At 37.6% G+C, this 12,680-nt stretch overlaps 1 protein-coding gene across 1 annotated transcript in view; it reads left to right on the forward strand.

Moving 5' to 3' along the window:
* Window positions 1-791: 791 nt before the first annotated feature.
* DIDO1 (death inducer-obliterator 1) overlaps window positions 792-12,680 on the forward strand; it is a 58,867-nt gene continuing 46,978 nt past the window's right edge. Inside the window, 1 exon segment of the mRNA XM_043983911.1 lies at window positions 792-868. The gene's annotated coding sequence lies outside the window, so the exon portion shown is untranslated.

A 12,680-nucleotide genomic window follows, 5' to 3' on the forward strand; every position in this document is an offset into this window, starting at 1 on the left:
TTCCTTCTCCAGCTCATTTTACAGAAGAGGAAACTGAGGCAAAGTGTTAAGTGACTTGCCCAGGTTCCCACAGCTAGTAACTGTCTGAGGCTAGATTTCAACCCACGATGAGTCTTAAGTCCAGGTCCAGCACTGTATCCACTGCCTCACCTAGTTGCTACATGGATTGGACTAGAGGCCTCTAAAGTCCCTTTCATCTCTAAAGCTGTTCTAATTTATAATACTAGGGTGGAAACAGAAGTCCAAAGGTACAAAAGATTCAACAAGCACTGTGCTCTGCACTATCCTGGTTTGGAGGCAGATATGGCGCGTCTGATGGAAATCATTTAAAGCTAATCCCCCTCCACCTCCCCCCCCCCCAAAAAAAAAAAAGCTGCCTCAATGTAGCAGGGCCTAGGAATCAATAGTAATTTCCTGGGCTGGCCGGCAGAATTTTAGGAATATTAGTCCGAATAGTTTAACTGCGATTAGTCTGAAGATTTGTAAACTAGGTACTACTGGGAGCTGAAGAGACAGAATTTGCAATTCACCACTGAAAGATGGACAGTCCAACCCTCCTTCGGGATCCCGTTCTCCTGAGGTCTCGCATGATTCGAAATTTCCGATTAGGGCTTTACTCTTGTTTCCGGTCTTCCTTGGGGCGAGGGTTCGCGGCGCCTGCAGTAGCTCCTCCTCTTAGGCAGGGGTCGCCCTGGTTCCGTTCCTCAATGGCTCCCGAAGAACACGCCTCGGCGCCGCTACCCTCGCCGTCGCGCCTCGTTGGGCGCGTCGCAGGCAGCCGCCCAGGCCCCCCCCCCCCCATCCCCGGCCCATTAGCTGCATTCGGTAGGAAATGGCTGCGAGACCTAGGAGGCCTTGAGGCCCGCCGGTAAGTCTCGACCCCGGGGCCCCCGGGAGGAGGGCCCCAGCCCTCGCCGTGTGTGGCCGGCACAAAGGGAAAGAGGGAAGCAAAGGACTTGGCCTCGTCGGCCCCTTCACATAGGGGGCCTGCGCGGGCCTCGCCTCTCGGCCTAAGAGCTCAAGGCCCACGGAGAAAATGGCGGCCGCCGCCTGCTCTCTGGCGGGGTAGCGGGCCGCAGGGCGCCCCCTTCTTGCCTGGGCCTGGGACCCTGGGGGATTGGCGGGAGTCGGACGCATTCCCCACTCCACGCCCCTAGCGTAGGGTTGCCCTGTCCCGCCTGGGCTTTACCCGTTCGGCCTCCCTCCCGCGCCCTTCCCTCTCCCCCCTCCACCCAGCATTTCCTTTCTCCAGGCTTCTTCCTTCCGTGACCGCATCTGGCTTTATAACAACACGATTATACTTAGTAATGGGATTTGATCTATACGGAGCGGCGGCTTCTCCGAAAGCCCCAGCTTTCAAACACCCCGATTTAACTGAGCTGCACCCACCCACCCCCGGCCCGAGCTCTCTCCTGCACTCATTTACAGGCCTGATTTTGCGTGGGATTTGGGGTAGAAGTGTGGTCTTTGACCAACTAGGTACCCACCGATTATTAAAGAGTAGAAAAGAAAATTAGAGCCCAATTATCCGATGTTCAAACCTCAGTTGTTGCCGGAGAAGCTCTGTTTCTTTGTATGAGCAATTGAGAGGTTGTAAACCCCACTGAGGATTTTCGAGTCAACAAGTATTTACTGAGTAACTACTTTTGGTCCATAGCACCCTTGGGGTCTCAGCAAATACACACGAATTATAAAATAGTTTCTTATCTTTGGGGGTAAGACTCGTAGTGCTTGAGTTTTAGTGGCGCAAAGTATCCACTACACTGCATCTTACTGATATTTTGAAAATTATTTGGAGAGGAAAAAGATCAAAATTTGTTATATCGCAGTTACATATAACATTCTTGCAGATGAATTATGTTTTAATTGGCAACTTACAAAATTATCCAAAGTAAATTAAAACTTCATCCCTTACCACTTGTCCGTTGAGTCTGCAGAATTGTCATAGGATTGGGGGATTAGAAATAAAGAGCCTAGTAATAGGTAGTGGCCATGATAACGCCTTAGGATAATATGAGGTTGGTTTACTTTTTTTTTTAAATCTCAAATACTTTAGTGGACAGATTTTCATTTTATGTTTTTAATAAAACTTTAGACTAAATCTAAAAGTAATACATTCATTGCTAAGCAGAATCGCGGCGTTATTGCTCGATTTTCTTAGTTTTTGCTGTAAACTTGTTAATTTAGCCTCTGTATACAAATGAATTATGGTAATGAACTTTAGTGGGGGAGGCGGGGTGGAAAACTACTTTTTTAGTAAATAGTGAGTGTACATATTTGTTTAGTTTTCCAGGAGTTTTATTAACTTGCATTACTGCTATCTTACATATTTTAAATTATCTTGCAGATTGTGTGGACTAAACACAATATTGTTTAACTCCATCAAGCCGTGCAGATGACAATATAAACCTATATAACCAATACCTGTGGAAATCATTTTTCTTAGTCCAAGAAGCAAAGGTCTATGCCTGTTAATTGTTTACAAAATAAGTGGAAGCAGGATCTTCATTACCTTTCTTCTCTCCTCCTTCCCCCAGGGTGTAGACCAAAGAGAGCCGTTAACTTTTAGTAGTCTTTTAAAATAATTTCATAAAAATGCAAAACCTACTCCTGAGTGCCATTATTTGACCTTAGTCGACTTTTTAAAAAGTTTTCCTTTTAGCTCTTCTGTATTTTTCTTTATCCCCATAATTTGGAATTCTTTTTGATTGGAAAGGCTAGGAATAAAACTGCTTCTGGTCTTTTTATAAGATTTGTCTGGAATTTTAATATTAATTTGAGGTTTTGAAGAATTATTTATCCCCAACATCCTTGTTTCAGTACTTTTGTTTTTACATGATTTTCTATTTCATTATCTGGACTTAACAGCCATATCTAAATCACTTATCCTTTCAGATCTTTTCTGTTGTGATTTCTCCTAGAGGCTTGAACATGTTTTATTTGTAGATAAAATAAAAATGTATAATTTTATGCAACTCCTTGGTTTTCCCCTACTTCACCTTCTTGTGAATAGATCACATCTGAACTCTTCTGCACAGTCCAGTAAACTTAGTGTATTAGGATATAGTAGAAACTCCCAAATTTATCATTCTTATATTTGAAAACTGTACTATGGATGAGGTTTAAACCTACAATGGCATATCTGAATTATCATGTATTGTATAGAATACATTTACAGAATTTTCCATTTTGAAATTATTTGTACTAAGTTGTAGGAGTCAGTTCATTAGCTGAACTGACTTTTCCCCCAGCCCAAACATGTTCTAGGAAAGATGATTTAGTCATTCAGATTATGGAAACAGAATCTTGGCATGTTAAAGATGGAAAGAGCCCTAAAAGTCTAACAAGTTCATCTCTAATTTTAGTGATATAAGGTAAGCTGCCCAAAATATAAGTGAATGTTAAAGGGGTCAGTTGATGGTTCCTAGGTTGTTTTATTATTATTATTATTATTTTGAAGAAACTAGCATCTAATGCATCATTAGTAAGCTACCTCATTGTTGCTTTTTAGGAGCTTTATCTTTATTTGGCTCTCAATATAAGTTGTAGCTGCACGTCATCTGTACACATTTGCTAAAACTGTTCAAGTATCAATTGAACTCAGAACCAGTAGGTGTCCTGGGAGGTAGAATTAGGGGGTAATAGGAAAAGTGCAGGGCTGCTATATAAGTGCCATAATGAATAGTTCATATGAGAAGCGCTGTCATAAGAGTTTATGAAATCAATATCAGCCTTAGCTGGAATGACCAGAAAGGCATCTGTGGAGAAAATGGGGTTGGATTTGGATAAGTTTGGCAGGATGAGTCAGGAGGCAGAATCAGGAATGAGTGTGACCTACTAAAACTCCCTGGGAGAGATTTGGGGACTTAGCTTATAAGAAGTTCAAATTCTAATAGAATTAAAGTATACGATATTCTGTTCTTTGATAGTTATCCAAACTAGAATATAGCAATTATTATTATGGACAAGTTACTTCACTCTATAGCCTTATACAGTTAAACTTATTAGCTGTTACTGGGATGAGCACGTGAGCTCACTTAAAACTCTAACGCTATAGAATTACATTTAACATTCATCATTAGCTATTTGTATGAGCACACGAATGTACTAAAAGGTATGTTTATCCTTTATCACAACATGTCTTGGTTTATTTTATAAAGTAACTCAGTCTTTATTTACTACACATTTGGTGTCTGGCCCTTTTGGAGAAGTAGCAAAAAATGGTTTTTCAGATTGCCTAAATTTGTTTGGCCTGACCTTTTATGATACTCATAAGTTAGTGTAGTACCCTTTAATAGGCAGAAGTACAGATTGGTTTTAGTAAACATCATTTTTAAATCCATACATTTATTAAACACCTACAGTGTCTTCCAGGTATTGTTAGACTGTTGATGCCAAGACAAAACCTAAACAGCCTTGACCCACAAGGAATTTATACTTTTATGACTATATAGATATATATAGAATGAACTTTACTAAGTCAAAATTAGGAAGGTGGTCTTTGTTGTGAAAGAAATAACTTTCTATAATTTAAATCCATATCTAATACTTTGAATGATGGTTCTATAACACTTGGGGACCTTTTCAGTGGACCTTGAAATAACTAACATGTACAGTGTTACTTCTGCATATAGAATGTAAGCTCTTTAAAGCTAGGAATTTGGGGAGGGTTCTCTCTTTGTATTCTCTGAGCACAGTACCTGGTACTTAGTAGTGACTTAGTAAATGCTTATTATTTTCAGACTAGAATGAGGGAGTTTTCCCTCCCAAATTGTTGATTATCATGCTTTTCTTGGAAATTTCATAATTGGGAGATGGCAGAATGAAAGTGTATTTCGGGGCCAATCCTTTAAATAGAAGGCTATTTTAGTAGACATTTACATTTTAGATGGTAGACTAAATTAAAAGCAAGGCGTTAACTAACTTGTGATTTAATTGTTTAATTAGAACAATGGTAGCTAAGATAATATCACTTGTTGCTAAGTAAGTACTAATCACCTTGAATTGGAAAGTACAATTTCATAGTTTGCAAATTGTGCTGTAGGCTGTCGTAAGCACAGCAGGTCACAAAGTTTTTAGTGCTTTTCATTCAGATATATAAAAATGTTACCATTGATAAATATATGCTATAACTAAGTGTTCTGAAAAACCTTCCAAATTTAAAGAGTTTACATACTTGTTCTTGATTCTAGCTTTCACATTCTTCAGTTTGTTACTTAAAATTTAAATAAAGACAATTTTCATCCTTATGAAATGTTTTTGAGACAGTAAATTGGGCGTTGAATGCATTGAAAGGCAGAGAGCAAATTGAGAACCGACCAAAAACCTTGTAGAAGAACCAGAAAAGTGGAAAAATACTTCCTATATCCCTTATGTTAGGGAAAGAAGCAAATCATAAATAGTGAAACGGGGATTTTTGTATTAATTACTCTAAACCTTTTGAGAAAAATCACACATTTTATAGTGGGAGAACAAACTTCTCAGTTCAAATAAAATTTGTTTAGAACTAAACCTTAACTTGTAAGTAAATTAGGGGAAAAGGTTTGAAAAATTCTAATACTGATATAATCCTTCTCTCTCTGTCTGATAGTCCTTCCTCTTTCTCCTCTCCAGTCTTTTTTTCCTGACTCAAAGTAGTCAGGAGGAGCAGCATCCATTTCAGGAGTTTTCCAAGAAGAATTTCCTCTGTTTACTTGAGAAAAATTGTATCAGGTAAAGAGCTTTAATGCATATGACTGATAGGATGCTCATTTGCATATAGCTAGTCTGACCTTTAATCATTATGAAAGGTGATTCTTACCAATTACAGACCATTGATAGATTTTCCTTGGTAGTGGAAGGGAAACTGGTACTATGGATAAATCTCTTTAATTTGGCTTTAGAATGTAATACATATTCTCTTGTGCCTTTTAAATTGTTTTTCTGATAGTAAAATTTTGTTTTTTAAGCTTATCCAAGCAGAAATTGGAAGTCATTTCAGGATATGTTGAATGGTCAAAGGTAGAAAGCCTAGGTTTAAACAAACTTACTAAACATAAGAAACAAGATGAATAATACTTAAAATTTTGGTTTTCTATGTATAATGATATTTTGGGACTAGGATTATTTTAGTATTTAGAATCATTTCAATATAATTCTGCGTTCTTGGAAAATTGTTTTTGTTAAGTTTTTTATACATGGAATTAAAATTGTTGCTATTCCTTGACATTGTATCAAAGGATACATTTTATTTAAAAATGACAACTTGATTAAACATTTGAAAGTAGACTTAATTTCCTAATTTTCAAAGGTGAAAAGACAACAGGAGTGGGGAATATAAAAAGCAGACTTGTAAATTAGATTTTTACTCCTCACCTACCTGCATGATTCATTATCTTATCCCATGTCCCCTAATCCAAAGGGTAGTAGAAAGGTGCTAATGTTTTACTGCACTCTCAACTTGCCTAGGCTCTTAGTCTGGTGGTACAAAGCCATTGCAGAGTAATGCAAAGATGGCCATCTCTGAAGCTCTCCCCTCCCAGGAACACACCGGCTTACATACTGAGAAAGACAATACCTGGTCTGGCCACCAGTGCACTATAGAAACACTTGGAAAGGCTGAAGTTTTTGTCTTGAGGGATTTGCCCAAATCCTGAATAAAAAGAGACTTTATTTAATCTAGGTTTACATCCTGTCAGCAGAGAAGAACTTGAAAAATGGCTTTGAACTGTATCTGTGGTGTAAGGATCTTACATTATGGAGCCCATTTTTGTGTATTTGTGGTTCCTGGCTGACCAGTTTATCAGTCTTGTTTTAGTCAGCTAATTTGACCCTTCTTAATCCTAATATTCGGCATGCATTTGCATATTGTTTAAACTGCTTTTAAATATCAATTAAATGCATTATTTCAGGTGTTAATTTTAATGGTTTTGATATTAAATATAAACATTGGTTTATTGGTTCATCAAAGTTTCGTTTTGGCATAGTTTCATTTTTAATTTATAATAAAACTAAATTTATATTTCCAATTAGGAGCAGTCTTTTTTTCTTGAGTAATAGAAATATTTAAATTGACTATAAACTAGCACCTAGTTTATTAATTTTGGGGTACTAGACAATTCCTAGGAATCATCCTAAAATGACATAATCATTCTCTTCAAAAAATTAAGTTTTATTTATTTTTTACATCATATTAATTTTTGACTAGACCCCTTCCCAGCAGTCATTCTCTTGTTACAAAAGTGACATGGATATGTGTGGGGGAAGAAGGGTCCTGGAAGAGTACCAATTTACTGCATCCGTAGTCTACCACCTCTTCAATGAAAGGAGAAAGGAGGGAGATGTTATTTTCCCAAGCCAACCCTGGTCATTATTATTACATAGTATTTTTCTATTTACATTGTTATAGTCATTGTATATATTATTTGATTTAGCTTACTTTATTCTGCCTCAATACTGAGTTTCTCATACTGGCCTTTTCTTAGATAAGACCATTATGTTTACATAGCACAGTTTATTCAAAGGAGTGGAGTGTCTTTTCATATCTCTTATTTGGAGGCATGTATATTTCTTCATAATTTCACAACATTTATCTTTGTTTTGTGGTGGTGGTTCTTTCCATTTACAATTATGTAAATGGAATCTGAGCGTATTCCCAGCTCTGCTTATTTCATTTTGCATCAGTTAGTTTTTCCATGCTTTGTTTCTTATAGCTCATTTCATAACATTTATGTAGCATTTGTTTAGCCATAAATGATTGATATCTATTTTGATTCAAATTCTTTGTCCCCACAAAAAGTGCTTCCATAAATGTTTTGGTGCCATTATATGTGGAATCTTTCTTTTTATCTTTGACAACTGGACTGGGGTATATGCATAGCAGTGGAATATCTGAGCCAACAGGCTTGGACATTTTAGCCACTATATGCATGATTCCAAATTGCTTTACAAAATGGCACAATAATGTTTCATTGATGATGCTTGATGTCCCTAAATATCCTCTTATGTTTTTTGTTCTAGTTATGGGTTTATCCGGTTGGGAGGGCACCCAGCAGGTGAGGGGTAAAGCTTTCGATATTAAAATATGAATGGGGGCAGCTAGGTGGCTCAGTGGATAAAGCAATGGCCTTGAATTCAGGAGGACCTGAATTCAAATCCGGCCTCCAACACTTGACACTTTCTAGCTGTGTGACCCCGGGCAAGTCACTTAACCCACATTGCCCTACTCCAAAAAAATGAATGAAGAGCTCCTAAATATTTTAAATACTAGGGTTACCTTTGAGAAGGTTACTTTTAATGTGTAACTCTTGAGTGAGGAGATCACAGATAGGATGAAATGTGTCCATGTGAGGAGGGGAGAGAATTGATAGTTCAAGAATTAGTCTTAAAACTGTCTTAAGCATTTTCAGTCACACTCTCTCCTTTTATAGAGTTTGGTAGTTCCAGAGGTAGGGAGAATATCTCAGAGAGGCAGCTGAGGAAGAATTTAACAGGTACTTGGAAACAGCAACTAGACTAAAGAACTTAGGCCAGAGAGAGAGTTGCTAGGGGCAGCGCCAAAGTGATAACAGCTAAATTGGGATCGCTAGACAGTTACTGTCCCTGCTGCTAAAAGCATCAGCCCAAATTGTAGGTTGTACTATACTACAACTCCAAGGTCACTCAACTTGATGAAAGGACCTGGTGACTAAAGGGAGAGTGGTGACTTGGCACGTGCGAAAAGGGTAGTTTGAATCTAGTAAGCAAACTAATGTAAATCTGTACACTTTTGAAACAATTTGTGCTGGACAATTAGTGTGCAGCACAAAAGGGTAAGCGCTATTTGTGAAGGCTATGCATAAATGCCTAACGGCCTATCTCTTTATCTTTGAATAATGACTGATTGAGCTTCTTTATAACAAAAAAAAAAAAAAAAGAATTTTCCGGTTTTGGGCTAAGTACCTTTTACTTAAGCTAAGGTGAGGTGGAGTATAACAAAAGCTTGTTAAACCTCTTGAAATTCATAAGGGATTTGAAATGCATCCTTAAATGCTCAATGTTAATAGGAGGGGGAAGGGATAAGGTGGGGTTGGGCGCACAAATCAGAATTAGTCTTGAAGTTAGCCATTTGAACCATTGAGTTTAATATGGATTTGGAATGTGTGGTTTTCTTTGCCTAGTTTTTAAGTACTTGGAAAATAAGCTGTTTTCAGTATTAACCTTTGTTTGGTATCATTTGGTTTTTCATTTAGTATTATCTTTTCCTTTTGCTTCTTAAAAAATGAAGCAAAGACATTCATCACAGAAATTTTCTATTACCTAAAACTACAGTGTCACTATTGAAAAAAATGTCTTAAAATGTCAGATAACTAAATATAAAACTGCATCAAACTTTATCACTAACTAACTGGAAGCGAGTAGGGAAATAACACTGGATTGGATTCTAGTTCTGCCACGAAGTAGCTGTGTTCTTGGGCAAAACTTGACTTTTACTTCTATACCTATAAAAGAGCTGTGCTAGATCAAATCTTCTTAAACTGTGGATAACTGCATGTGGGAGGGGGTCACAAAAGATATATTTGGGCTGACATAAAAATTTCTCTAGTGAAAAGGGGTGGCAAGTGGCCCCCCCAAAAAAAAGTTTAAGAAGCCCTGTGCTAGATGACCTATAAGATCTCCTTCAGGTTTAAAATTTCATCAAAGTGGGGCAGCTAGGTGGTGCAGTGGATAGAGCACCAGCCCTGGAGTCAGGAGGACCTGAGTTCAAATGTGGCATCAAACACAACACTTAAGTAGCTGTGTGACCCTGGGCAAGTCACTTAACCCCAATTGCCTCACCAAAAAAAAAATTCATCAAAGTATGATTGGAATAAAGATCTTTCCAAACTTATCACAACATTATTCCCCTTCAAGGGGGAAGTCTAACCCAAATTATCTACTTAAACTGTTTCTTACACTTAACACTCCTATCTCCAGTTTTTTTGCCAAGGTGTCCCTCATTCTCTGCTCACCTCTAGAATTTCTAGTTTCCTTTCAGGCTGAGCACCTCCAGTGCCACCTTTAACAAGAAATCTCCCTCCCCCAAAGTATTATTGAATTCCTCTTCAAAATTACCTGGTATCTATTTTATCTATACCTATACATATTTTCTCTCACTGTTAGAAAGTAAGCCTTTTGAGGGTAGGAACTGTTTGACTTTTGTATCCCTACACCTAGCACGGTATTTGGCACATAACATAGTTAGGTTGAAGGTGCCTTAGTAAGTGCTTGGTGATTGACTTGAAACATCTCACAGCTTAAAAATAAGCTATCTAGTCATAACAGTACCTGAAATTGTGCCCCTTGTGAAAGTGAACGTAAATTAGTATTTCTGGTGTTTGTTATTGAGGTTTATGTGCTAAGTATGGCCCTGGTGTATGATTCTGAATTGACTATCCTAGTCATTTACTATAATTTCACCAGATAGAGGGATTGGGGGGGGGGGCTTGTTTTTTGTTTTGTTGTGGGGCAATGGGTATTAAGTGACTTGTCCAGGGTCACACAGCTAGTAAATGTCAAGTGTCTGAGGCCTCATTTGAACTTGGGTCCTCCTGAATCCAGGGCCAGTGCTTTATCCACTGAGCCACCTAGCTGCCCCTAGGATTTTTTTGTTTTGTTTTTTTAACTACAGATTTGATCATAGGTGGAATCGAAGTGCCATTTAGTATCCAACGAGTATTTGAAGATCTATCTCCAGGAATTAAGGCCTGACTTGGCTCTAAGAATTAGGGAAACTAATGCCATTCCTGTTTTAGGCATCTAAACTATTCATTTACCTGTGACAGTTCAAGTGTCACTCTTAGTTGAAGTAAAATTGGGTCTTGTTTAATCACTAAGTATCCCTTTTAAACTTTAGTTTTGGAAAACATGCAGATACGGTAATAGATCCATGGGGAAGCTTACTGAAAGTGTGACTTCTGGTAAAGAACCAGTTTCAAGGCATCAGCCCAGTTCCTTTGCCTGCTCGACTTGAGCATTTTGAAGATGAGCAACCACTAATGTTATATGCATATATAAAAGCTGAAAATTTGAAGTTTTGGTTGAATGTTTGTAGGTGGGTTTTTTTGTTTCCACATTCCAGTACTTAATAAGAAATTACATGTGAATGGTGAGTTTTTTGCTTTTTATGAGTGACTTGATAATAGTAAATAATACCAGATAACATGTAAAATTTCACTTACTAGTTTTGGCCCCACTGATATATAAAAGTAAAGTTTTTAACCTAGGGTCCACAGACTCCGAATAGATCACTTACTTAGGAAAAAAAATTAGTTCTATCTTTTCACTGACCTCCAACTGAAATTTAGCAGTTACTTTAAATCAAGAATGTAGGCATCAAATTTGATGCTGATAAGGGTGTGAGTTTCACCAAACTGCCAAAGAGCTCCATGACACACACAAAAATTAACTTTTGATCTAAAATATGATGTGCAGTACACTCAATTTCCATTTATCTCTCATTTGGGTCAGTCTATAAATGTATTCTCTTGAGCGACTTTGCCCTGTTCTTATGATGTTTTTGTAGGTGGTACCTCTTTATGTGGGCTTATAAAAGACGCCTTTGGTGGCAACCACATCAATAAATGAAAAGAAAAAAAAACTGTTTTGGCCCTCCTCTTCAGTAAGATGTTGACAGAATCTATTTTCTACAGCTCCTCAGCTAGGATGTCTATAATGAATGACTTTTGGAGAACTACTTTCTGTCTGAATGAAATTTTTCCTGAAATGTGACTTGACCCTGGTTTCTCACATAGCACTTTTGTTTAGCAAATGCTTAGTACACATGTCATATTTTATGATTTTTTACTTTGTGTCACATCTTTTACTAGCCTGTAAGTTCCATGAGGGAAAGGATAGTATTATCTAATATGTTTAATGAATAAATAATTATAGATGGGGGGGGCTATTGCTAGTTTATGTTGAATTTTCTGAGGTATTACTGAATTAGTGTATGAGTTGTATTAAAGAGAAAAATGAGTGGATAGCATACACAGGTTGAATCACAGTTTGACTTAATAACTACAAGTATTCTTTTTTCACCTTGTCCCTGGCCTTTTTTACTGTTTCTCCCTCTTCTCTCCCCCCCCCTTCCCCCCTTTAGTGTTGCTTGGGGTACCTTGTTTTTGGAAGAAAAATGGATGAGATTGATAAAAGATGGTAAGCTGTTAAGAATTCATTATACAATTTTGTTCCCCAGGTGTGACAAAATAATTTTTTTCATTGTATCTTCAGTAAGATGTAATGTTGTAGTCTCTTGTTGCTATAAAAATGAATGAGATTAATCGACCTTGTACTAACCAAGGATACTTCAAGAGACTTTTTAAAAGTAGGTAAATAATGGTGTCACAATTCAATTCAGCAAGCATTTATTAATGTATGTTCTGCCTTTGTGCTCATCAAGCTTGCATTCTGCTTGGGGAGGGAAAAGTGAGGTACTACATTTCCTTAGCTAGGTTGGAGTCTGTGCTAACTATTGTGAGAAACAGGATGGGGCCTCCTGTTGGGGAATCTCAAAGACTTAATTAGAATGAGTCCTACTTAATGACAAGCCATTCAGCAAACAGAATTTAAAATATTGTTTTTACAAAGCAACTGTGTGAAGTTGACCAAAATTTATTTTCAAAATGCTAGTCACATAGAATTACTTTTCTGATAGCTTGTGTGGTGAGTTGGAGATTCTGAAC

Source organism: Dromiciops gliroides, chromosome 2 (assembly GCF_019393635.1).
Source record: "Dromiciops gliroides isolate mDroGli1 chromosome 2, mDroGli1.pri, whole genome shotgun sequence".
Taxonomy (NCBI): Eukaryota; Metazoa; Chordata; class Mammalia; order Microbiotheria; family Microbiotheriidae; genus Dromiciops; species Dromiciops gliroides.